The following is a 10,371-nucleotide window of genomic DNA, read 5'->3' on the forward strand; positions in this document are numbered from 1 at the left end:
ATCGAGTCTATTTAAAGATAGCTTTTTTTTTTTTTGATTTTGACTGCTAGTTTATGAACAAACTAGTATGTTTAAGAACGAACCGGAGTGTACACTTGGGCTGTAACATACATATGTATATGTACATTTTGAATACTACATATAGTCATTCAAAATTTAATTTATCCTATATTAAACTGTATATTTTTAATTCAATTTATGATCGATATATAATATGTTCGACTTGAAATGACAAAAACATAAAACACACTTTCAATTTAATGTATTTATTTATTTATTTATATAATTTTTGATATAATCAACAGAATCCTAACTAAGCCGACAAATTCAAACATACTTATTATCATATGATTAATTTGATGAATAGATTACATTGAAAATCCATTTTATTGATTAAATGTTAATCTATTGAATATTTTATCGAAAGCATTATCTTCGCGTGTATTTAATAATTGTTTAACTAAATTGAAAACATTCTTACATAAAATATAAGCAGTATTATTTTATTGCCATACTAAGTAGAAATAAAATAAAGAAGCGGAAATATTTCCAGCAATTTTCAATGATACTACGCTTCATATATATCTATACTTGATGGAAAATATGATTTTTTTGCTACATTTTAAACTATTTTGTATCCATCTACTGAATATTTATGTAAAATAGAATCACTTTTAAAATAATGTATATTGAAAAAGTTCGGAAAATTAATGTAGGCTAAAGAAAAACGGTGTTTTCCACCAACTAATGTCTTTCGAAATGAAACGCCTCATATACATATAGAATATTAATATAATAATATACATTTTAAATTGGAAAATTAGACATTTGTCGTCGAGCGACCAAGGACCACATCGGCCAGTACAATAATACATATTATATTATAAATAAAAATCGTCTAATATTACGGTCGCGTGGCGGTATGCGAAAACGAATTTTCGAATATGTGACCCATTTATATTGTTGTTCGGTGTTCTCTGAGTCACTGACAATTTACAGACACCGTGTCTGTAAATCGTGACTTCAGCGAGATTTAAATACGATGCATGCTATAAACGTTCTGTGTACATGCATATTTATATTGCACTTGCGCATATATACATCGAATGTATTTACACATGTGTATATGTATGTATCTGATGTGTGCGAATTGATAGAAACCGTCGGCCGCATTATACGGGTGTGGTTGGCAATTTTCAGAAATAATTTCAGATCTCATGATAAAACGATGCTGGGGCTGCTGACATGCCACAATTAAGACAAAATATAATTTTAAATGAGATGTTGTTGCGAGAAAATTGTCTCTGAAGTGTGTTCGTACTGCTAAATGATGTTGGAATGTTGGAACCAAGGATAAAATTGACGATGATTTAAAGCTGTGATCGCTTATCTTTGGTTGTATCCACGATGAAAATAACGATTCATAAATCAACACTCAATAGAAGATTGTCTTATTTTGAGACATCTTCGGTATGCATCTTCATTGGATATTATATTAGATTCTACTATGAGTATGTACATATATCATTTGTCCGAAATGTAAAATATCTGGCAAAATTATTCAATTTTGTTTAGGTCGAAATTTGTATACTATTTTGTACTCATTTGTAAAGGTTATATTAAATAAATAATGGGATTGTGCATACATATGATTAAAATAAAATTTACAATCATCGGGATTTGATCATGTTGGGATGATTCGTAGATATAAATAGCACAGAACAATGATGAGGAAATTCTCGTTTTCCTTGAAATTTTTTGTTTAAATATATTTGCTCGATTTTGCATGTTATATCTTTAGAATCGCTAGCTTGTTCAAGAATTTCATTGCCATATTTCAAAATATAATGGTGTACGTGTTGCTGGTTTGCAATAAATATTGCTTACATTTGCAACGTTTAAGACTTTATTAGGATATTTATTTAATATTTTTCATATAGGATTTTATCCACTGGTTTCTTTCTTCTTTTAAGATACCATAATGAAATAGAAGATAAATCGAGTGATTGAAATTAGACTAAAAATACTATTAAAAATGACAAAAAAGCATAATGTTCGAAAAGGCTTAATTTACAAAAAATATTTTTAATATTCTTACTTAAATTAATCAAATTACGCTGACCAACAAAAATTATTACCGGAGAAAAAACTAATCAATCTTTACTAAGTTTGACAATGATCTTTGTTGGCTTGCTCTCGTTTAAGAGATATGAGCGTTTAAAAAATTGAGCAAGTTCTACAGATTTTTGACTTTTGAAGCTTTTAATTCAAAATCTAGTATTACTGTGCAAAAATAAGTATTGAAACAAACAGTCAGATGTTTTGTCTATTAATTGTAATGATCTTTTGATTTGAAATACGTTCAAAGAATTATATAGAGAATTTTAAAAGTCAAAAATATACTTTTACTTATCTGTATATATGTACAATGACTTTTAAAATTCGCTAGATAATTAATTAAACGATTTTATAAACAATAAAAACACAATCAATAGAATAAAATCTATCACTATTGATTCCAATACTCAGTTTTGGCGCAGTCAAATTTTTTTTTAAATTAAAGATTGCAAAAGCCAAAAATTTGTAAAAATTAAACTTTTTTTAAACACTCTTATCTCTTAAACGAGAGCAAGCCATCAAAAAATTGTTGTCATATTCGAATTCAGTGGATCAAATTTAATAAATACTGATAAGTCTCCGCTACGGCATTTATAGTTTTGTTATCCAAAACTATAAAGGTATGTTAAATTAAAATGTTCAACATTTGAACAAATATATTGATTTATTACTGAGAAAATAACAATATTAATTTACAATCAATAACAAAATTTCGGAAAAATAGCATTTTCCCCTGGAAAAATCCAGGTTTTTCACGCGCATGGCGCACTGCAATCATTGGCGCCCATTTGGCAAGCTTGGAATGTTATTTAACCGATTTTAACTGATTTGGCTACCTGTTGAGATGCTTCATCAAATTTTTGGCATCTATCCATATATAATACTACCAGCAATTTGCGCACAATTAATTTCTGACCCAAAAGCGATAAAATATTTATGCGATAATATTTATTGGACCATTATAGATTTCGGAAGTATGATCAGGATGGCGAAAAAATTATAAAAACACATATAAAATCAACATTCAACATATATTATATTGTATGTACATCATCATCAATATAATACGACTGTCGAATTTTCTAAAGGTACTCCACAAATGATACAACTTGAACTCATGTAGAAGTTGAATGCATGGATGACTACAAATAGCAGCACTCAACTGTATACATATGTACCTATACATACATTTAAGACAATGTTTACGAGTGTACCTACAAGTAAAGAGTGACTCAACTGCATCTTCTCGCATATTAAAAGCTACGAAGCATTAAAATGACTTTAGGGCATTCGTAACAAAAAGGAACAGTGTTCAGAATGAGGCGAGATGAGACGACATTAGATGGCATATCGCCATCATTTTTAAATCCTAGGACATATTAGCTGTCACATTTATTACTTTTCTTCTGTGTATATGTATGCATGTTTGTACATATATATATATATTTTTTTTTTATGCAAAATTATTCAGGTCAAACAAGCGTGTGGCCGTTTATGCCATTGTCGTGGGGTATCGGCTACCGTTGTGAACTCAAAATGTACTTTAAATCTACTTCACATATTAATTAGTGTTTTTAAAAATATATTGAATTACAAATTAATTACGAAGTTATATTCCCAAGTTGCATACGTAGATATATATTTATTTAAAACTAACTAGCTGAACCCGGCATGCTTTGCAATGCCAGAATAAGGCATGCAATTCCCGTTCCCGTTATAAATGATAGTCGTCGGTAAAATCGTAATTACGAATATTATTATTAAGATATTTTTTCACATGCAAACAACAAATCCTGAAAGTTCCATAGTGATCGGTTGAGTGGTTTAGGAGCCTACACGAGACATACAGTCAAACAAACAGACATTCAATTTTATATTAACTAATGTTGTACCCGATGAAATATCATTGCATGGATTATGGCATATTAAGTTATTAAATAAACAAAAATTAAAAGAAACGTTTCAGTTCTGTGATCGATCCGCACTCGGTCGAATTTTTTTCAAATAACTTTCAAATATATTTATATTTAATTGTTTAATGTGAAAAAAAAAATGATAAAAACTACTTACCTATCTACATACATAAACAATATAAAATACCAATAGAAAAGTTAATTAATTAATTTATTTATTTAATAAATTTTCAATAGATGGCGCTAAATGCGCAGAGACTTAGCGCATATTATATTTTGACCTAGTATTATATACTGAGATATATTGCATATTATACTGAGACTTATTCGTTATTTATATTGGTACATTTTGTTAGCAGTGGTTGAGCTGTGACGTAGATATGTATGTTTGTTGAGTCAAAACGACTATTATAGTACGGCGAGCGTTATCTCAGATACATACACAGACAGATAGAATAGCGATATTATATATTTAAAATACAATTGTAAATAGGTTTTTGATCTCTTTTTCCTATTATGCTGTACATTAACATTAAAATAATATAATACTGTAGCGAATACTAAAAGGAGCCGCCGTTATAATTGGTTTCAAGGATTATCTCCAGGCTTCAGTACAAGTCGGCTAACAATGAGATAAACTCGAATGCACTTAGCGGGGGTAGCGATACCTCGGTCGCATTCCGGTAGAGTTCTCAGAACCCACAGCGATAGCGTGGGACTGACTTCCATGGCACATCTAGTACGTGACCATAACAATAGGTAAACAAACCAAACGTCGAAGATGCCCTGAGAGACCTTTCCTTTATAAGGAGGTACTTATGCGATATCAAGACATTCTGGACAGAGCACTGGCAGTGCGTGTATCTCCTTAATCATCAATAAATGCTGTGAAATGACTTTGGCCTTTTACTTGGATCTTCCACCCACCCCTACACAACAATACTAAATAATATAATATTGTAAAATAGAAAATGATAAAAGATCAGTAGGTATTAAGATAGATATAAGATGTATTATAAACATAATTCAGTAATAATAAAAAAAAGCATTTAAAAATTAAAAATAATTTGCTAAGTTTGATAACCGATGAACAAATCGGACTATGGAAATGTGTCAATTAGCAATAATTAAAAATAAACAAGTCATTAAAATGGTGAACAGAGAAAAAAATAGCATGAAAAAAAAAACAATGGAAAAAGTCAACAAAGAGGAAAAAAAAAGGAATAAGAGCTGTAATAATGAAAAAGGAACCTCGATATTGAAAAATATTTGAAATTAATGGCTTTAAGAAATTCATCGTGTGTGTTTTTAAAAAGGTTTAGGTTATTATAAGATTCGGAATTTTTTTTAAGACTTTAACCACTATATTTGCAAAAGAAACGATTGGCATTTTTGAATTTGCACCGACTCAATATATTGGATATCAAATTTAGTAGTATTCCAAAAGCAAATTTCGATTGAGGGCGAGTCCTCAAATTTCAATTGAGGGCGAATATAGAATAATTTAATTGGTGTAAATTACAAAGCCAAATATAACTGACAAAGCGATGTGAAGTTTAAAATAATCTTTATTTTACAGCAGCAAGAGAAGCCTGCAGCCATATTCAGTTGTGCCCAGGTCCAATTCGGAACAGATGTACACCCATAATGATGATGGGGGTTTGATGTGAATCATTTCTCTGAGAAATTCCAAATTGTATACATCTAAAATCTTCGTCATTGCTCAACGTGATAAATCAAAGGTCGGCGGACAAGTTGCTTTTGCCCACAAAAAAATGGTTCAGGTCCGCCGATCTCTGGTGATAATATTTAGCTAAAACTTTTTATAAAAATCACAATATGAGCTGTTGGGTTTCAGGATTCAATGCTTGACACGGGTAGATGTTGAGCTTTAGATGTATTTTATTTCCGTATACTAATTTCGGGGTTTGAAATTATAGAGCTATGTATATATTCGTTAATAACTACATTTATTAGATTTGTTGATAGTTGGGGTGTGTCGAGGCGAACTTAAATGTGGCGCGAAAACTGCGTGTTTACTGAAGTTCAAGTGCTTTTCCATTGTTTATATCAACAGCACGTACGTATTAATATGAAATGAGGTTCATGGTGAACGATTATGTATAATTAAGGTATATTGAACACAGTGAATTTTGGAATTTGAGAAAAATACTAAGAAAAAATAATTTTTGTAATGCCACCAGCTGATCATAGTTTGTGAAAATCTGATTGATTAGATGAAAATTGATCAAATTGATCACATGATTTTTTTTTAGTCTACTTCATCGCATCTTTGCCATTCTAGTAGTTCTACTCGGATTCGCTCGGCATTTGTGATATAAACGGCTTAAATATGGCTAATTTAATAGTAAAAATTCATTTATATAAAATTTAAAAATATAAATATATTTAACGGCAGCCAATCAGAAACGAAATACACACACATACAACGAACGGTTTTAGTTTCATATATAAGATGGTAAAATCTTATGAAAATTTCGCTATATATAAACTGAACAGGTTCGACTCAAAGTGTGTCTATAGTTAAAAGTTTGAGTATACAATGCAGTTTTCCTAGCTCAAATAAAATGCCAAGATTTTTACTGTATCTATGTATGTAGTAACAATAGATGAAGTTGTGTAATCGTGCGAAAATTCTTAAGCTTAATACCAAGTTATGTATGCAATTTGGTAAGTATCCATCAACCGGAAGTGGCAGTTTACTCTTGTTCGATTTGTCTTCCACTATTTTATTCGACCCCTTAAAGATTTTTTCGTGTGTTCTTCATGTAAAATTTCAAGTATAATTCTTGTATTGATTTGATGAAAATAAAAATAAAATTACTAAATTTAATAAAACGGAAGTGGGATTCTTCCTCTTAAGAAAGTAAAAAATGTTGTGACCACGATTGTTTTCACACCTCTGAAAGTATCAAGCTAAAAATTTATATTTGTATTCTTTTTATACTAATTTAGAGCTAAGTAAAAAAATCACTAAATTTAATGAACCGGAAGTGGGATTTTTTCCTCTTAGAAAGGTCAAAAATGTTGTTTCCACTACTCTGTCCACACCCCTGAACGTATCAAAATGAATATTTATATTTGTTTTATTTATGTACTAACTTAGAGCTGCTAAGGTTTTGGTCAAAATTCGTAGTAGTACAAAAGCAGTATTTTTTTTAAACAATATTTAATTATTTTATTTTGACCTTTTAAATTATTTTTATTTTCTTGATATTTAATGTGTATAATAATTAGGGTGATTTTAAGTAATAAAAAAATTTCGAACAAAATCCGACAACCGGAAGTAGAACTTTTGTCTCGTGTAAGATTCAATTTGTAACGAAAATTCTTGCTTTCATAACCGGTATGTGTGAACGTGTATGTATGTTTAACTATCGAATTTTATTTTGTGACATCTGAATTTTTTAGTATAAGTATGTTGCTTAAGAGTATATCTTTTTATTTTAACCATCTTGTGATAGAAGTGTCTGGTACAATCTTTGGTGATATTGACGCTGAAAAGGAGAGAAAGGGACATGTGAGATGCCTTTGAAATGATGGAGGCAGATGTTGCGCATTCCAAGGACCGCAAGATGCACGAACGCCTCCACCCTCGAAGATCTGGAAATTTCAGAGAGACTCTCCAGATCATCTAGAAAAAGTTCTTTCCTACTTTAGCCATATTACCTGAAAGAATATGGAGAGTCTTCGAAAGCTTCGAAAATATGGTAGTCATCGAAACACTAGAGGGAAGGCAAAGGCGAGGAGGGTCTCCCACAAGATGGTCAGATCACAACAAAGAATCATCCGTAAACTCTGCATTTAACTTGGTATAAGACTTGGAGGTGAATCGTCCACCGAATCCCAAATGGAAAGATGTGACCACGACGATCAGCATTGTGAACGAAAATATGTATCGGTACTTAAATAGTATATGTCTGCGTGAAACTTAAACTATATATTAAGAATTGAATAGTTAATAGAATTAATATAATTAATCTGATGTAGTTTATAGAATTAACTGGACAAAAAAGGTAGAAAAAATATCCATATCCATACCTTTCACCAACAATATCAACTGGCATCACACTGATTGTTTATAATGAAAACGCAAATGAGCAGTTTTTTAAACAGTGCTCAATTTTAATCAAGTGCACAAATGCGAGCACTTGTTTACTAATGTGATCGCCTAAAGTGACCGTTTTACATGTTTTCAGGAGTAATTGGATTATCAGTCTCATTGAGATCGCCTTTCACATTAATGAAAAATATTATCAATATCAATATTTAAAAAAAGGCGCATCCCAAGGATTCTGCCAAGAACGATACTCAAAAAACTAGTACTGTAAAACCAATACAATTGCCCATTTTAGATTAGCACATCTTATGCACATGCTTAGCAAGGCATAGGACGCTCGTGACTAATAGCGTAGCAAGGGTGGATGGCGCATGGGCCAAGTTTTTTTTTGCCTCCCCCTTTTCTTTTTTTCATTTTATCAACTTATGAAATTTTCTAAGATACATATACATATTATGATGGAGTCTACCTCACGGGTCCGAATGTGAAAAAAACGCCCGAAAACGCAAATTCTGCGCCCGCACATTAAGAGGGCTGGACAGCAGTGGTGTAGCGAAGGGGGGGGGTCCAGGGGGTCTGGACCCCCCCCTTGGCGGAGTGCAGTCGGCGGCAAAATATCCCACTCCTGTCGCAATTGATCGTTTGTACCATTTTTGGATAGTTTTTTATCCCAAATCCATGACAGATTTTTAGGACGTAAACATATACTTGAAAATTTCCAATGTTTGCTTTCCTGATGGAAAAAGCTCTCAACCATCAAGTGTTTTAAAAAATAAGATAAAGACTTCGGGGGAAATTTACAACCAAGATATATTTTGTGGGCCTTGCATTCTAATTGGAGAGTTGGAAATGTGGTGGCAATATATAAGTACTAGTGAAAATCGACCAAAAAACACACTAGCTGCAATTGCAATTTGCAATCCTTCAATATTCCCCAATATTTACATTAAATTACATTAAAAATTCTAGCAACACTTCCGGTGACAACTGCCACAAGTGAACGGAGCTTTTCCATACTACGATGACTACAAACATATTTAAGAAATGCGATGTCGGAAAATCGACTAAATGGACTTGCTTTATTATATATTCATATGGATATAAATGTTAGTGCAGAAAAAATATTAGATATGGTTACAATAAAGACGCGAAGATTGGTCTGTGAATTTCGTACTTTTTTAAAGTATTCATTATTTTTATTTTATTTGAATTTTGTTCATACCATATGTTTATTACGTATTTACTCTCTTTTTATATATTGTGATTTTATATTAATTAAATATAAATTATTTTGCCTTTTTTCCTGTCAAAACCCCCCCCCCTTGACAAAATCCTGGCTACGCCACTGCTGGACAGCACCGCCTTGTCCATACAAACGTACTATACTTCTCCCTTCCTCAATTATGGCACTAGAGAAATTATTTTTTAATATGCTATGAATATCCACCATTGGGGTGCATCTATCGTTTTATTTTTTTGATTAATTATTTTTTATAGGAGCTAGGAGCCGCCAAACATCTATAAAATCGCCTCTTTTTTACACCCACGAAACGAGTCCAGCGTGCTTATTTAACGGTCGATTTAAAAAAAAATACGCCGATAGATTCACAGAAAGTATCTTTCTCATACCGATGATGATTTTTTTTTAAAAATTGGTCCAGTTTTGGAGGAGAAAATAGGAGAATACGAAACCTCGATTTTGTCAATTTAAATTACGTTTTATCTGGTCGAAGCGCAACTGTCGCATTCACTCAATATATATATTGATATATATTGTCGCATTCACTCAATATATATTTATTTATTTATTTGGAAAATTTACAGTTTATTAAGTTACATTGATTGATAGTAAAAAAACATAATTATGTTGAGTAAACCATTAATAATTTTCACATATAGGTAAAAAAAAGAAAAGCTCAAACATTTAAAATAAGAAACAAAAATGATAATAGAGTAAGATAGTTAGAGAAAACAAAAAGAAAAAAATAGAAATAACAGTATAATAAAAATATCACAATAATAAGAATAATAATATGATAAAAATTATGAAATAATGAAAATAATATAATATATAATAAAAAACAAAAAGACAAAATAAATACATCAAAATAAAAATTCATAATCACAATCGTAAATTTTCAATAAAATTAATCATCGAAAAACAAATTTGCAATAATCACTCTAGCTTGTATAGCATTAATATTAAATAAGTCAAACATAGAAATTGTTAAAATTAGTGTGTTGACGGTGGAGCTTGCA

The sequence above is a fragment of the Arctopsyche grandis genome, chromosome 2, assembly GCF_051622035.1.
Source record: "Arctopsyche grandis isolate Sample6627 chromosome 2, ASM5162203v2, whole genome shotgun sequence".
NCBI lineage: Eukaryota > Metazoa > Arthropoda > Insecta > Trichoptera > Hydropsychidae > Arctopsyche > Arctopsyche grandis.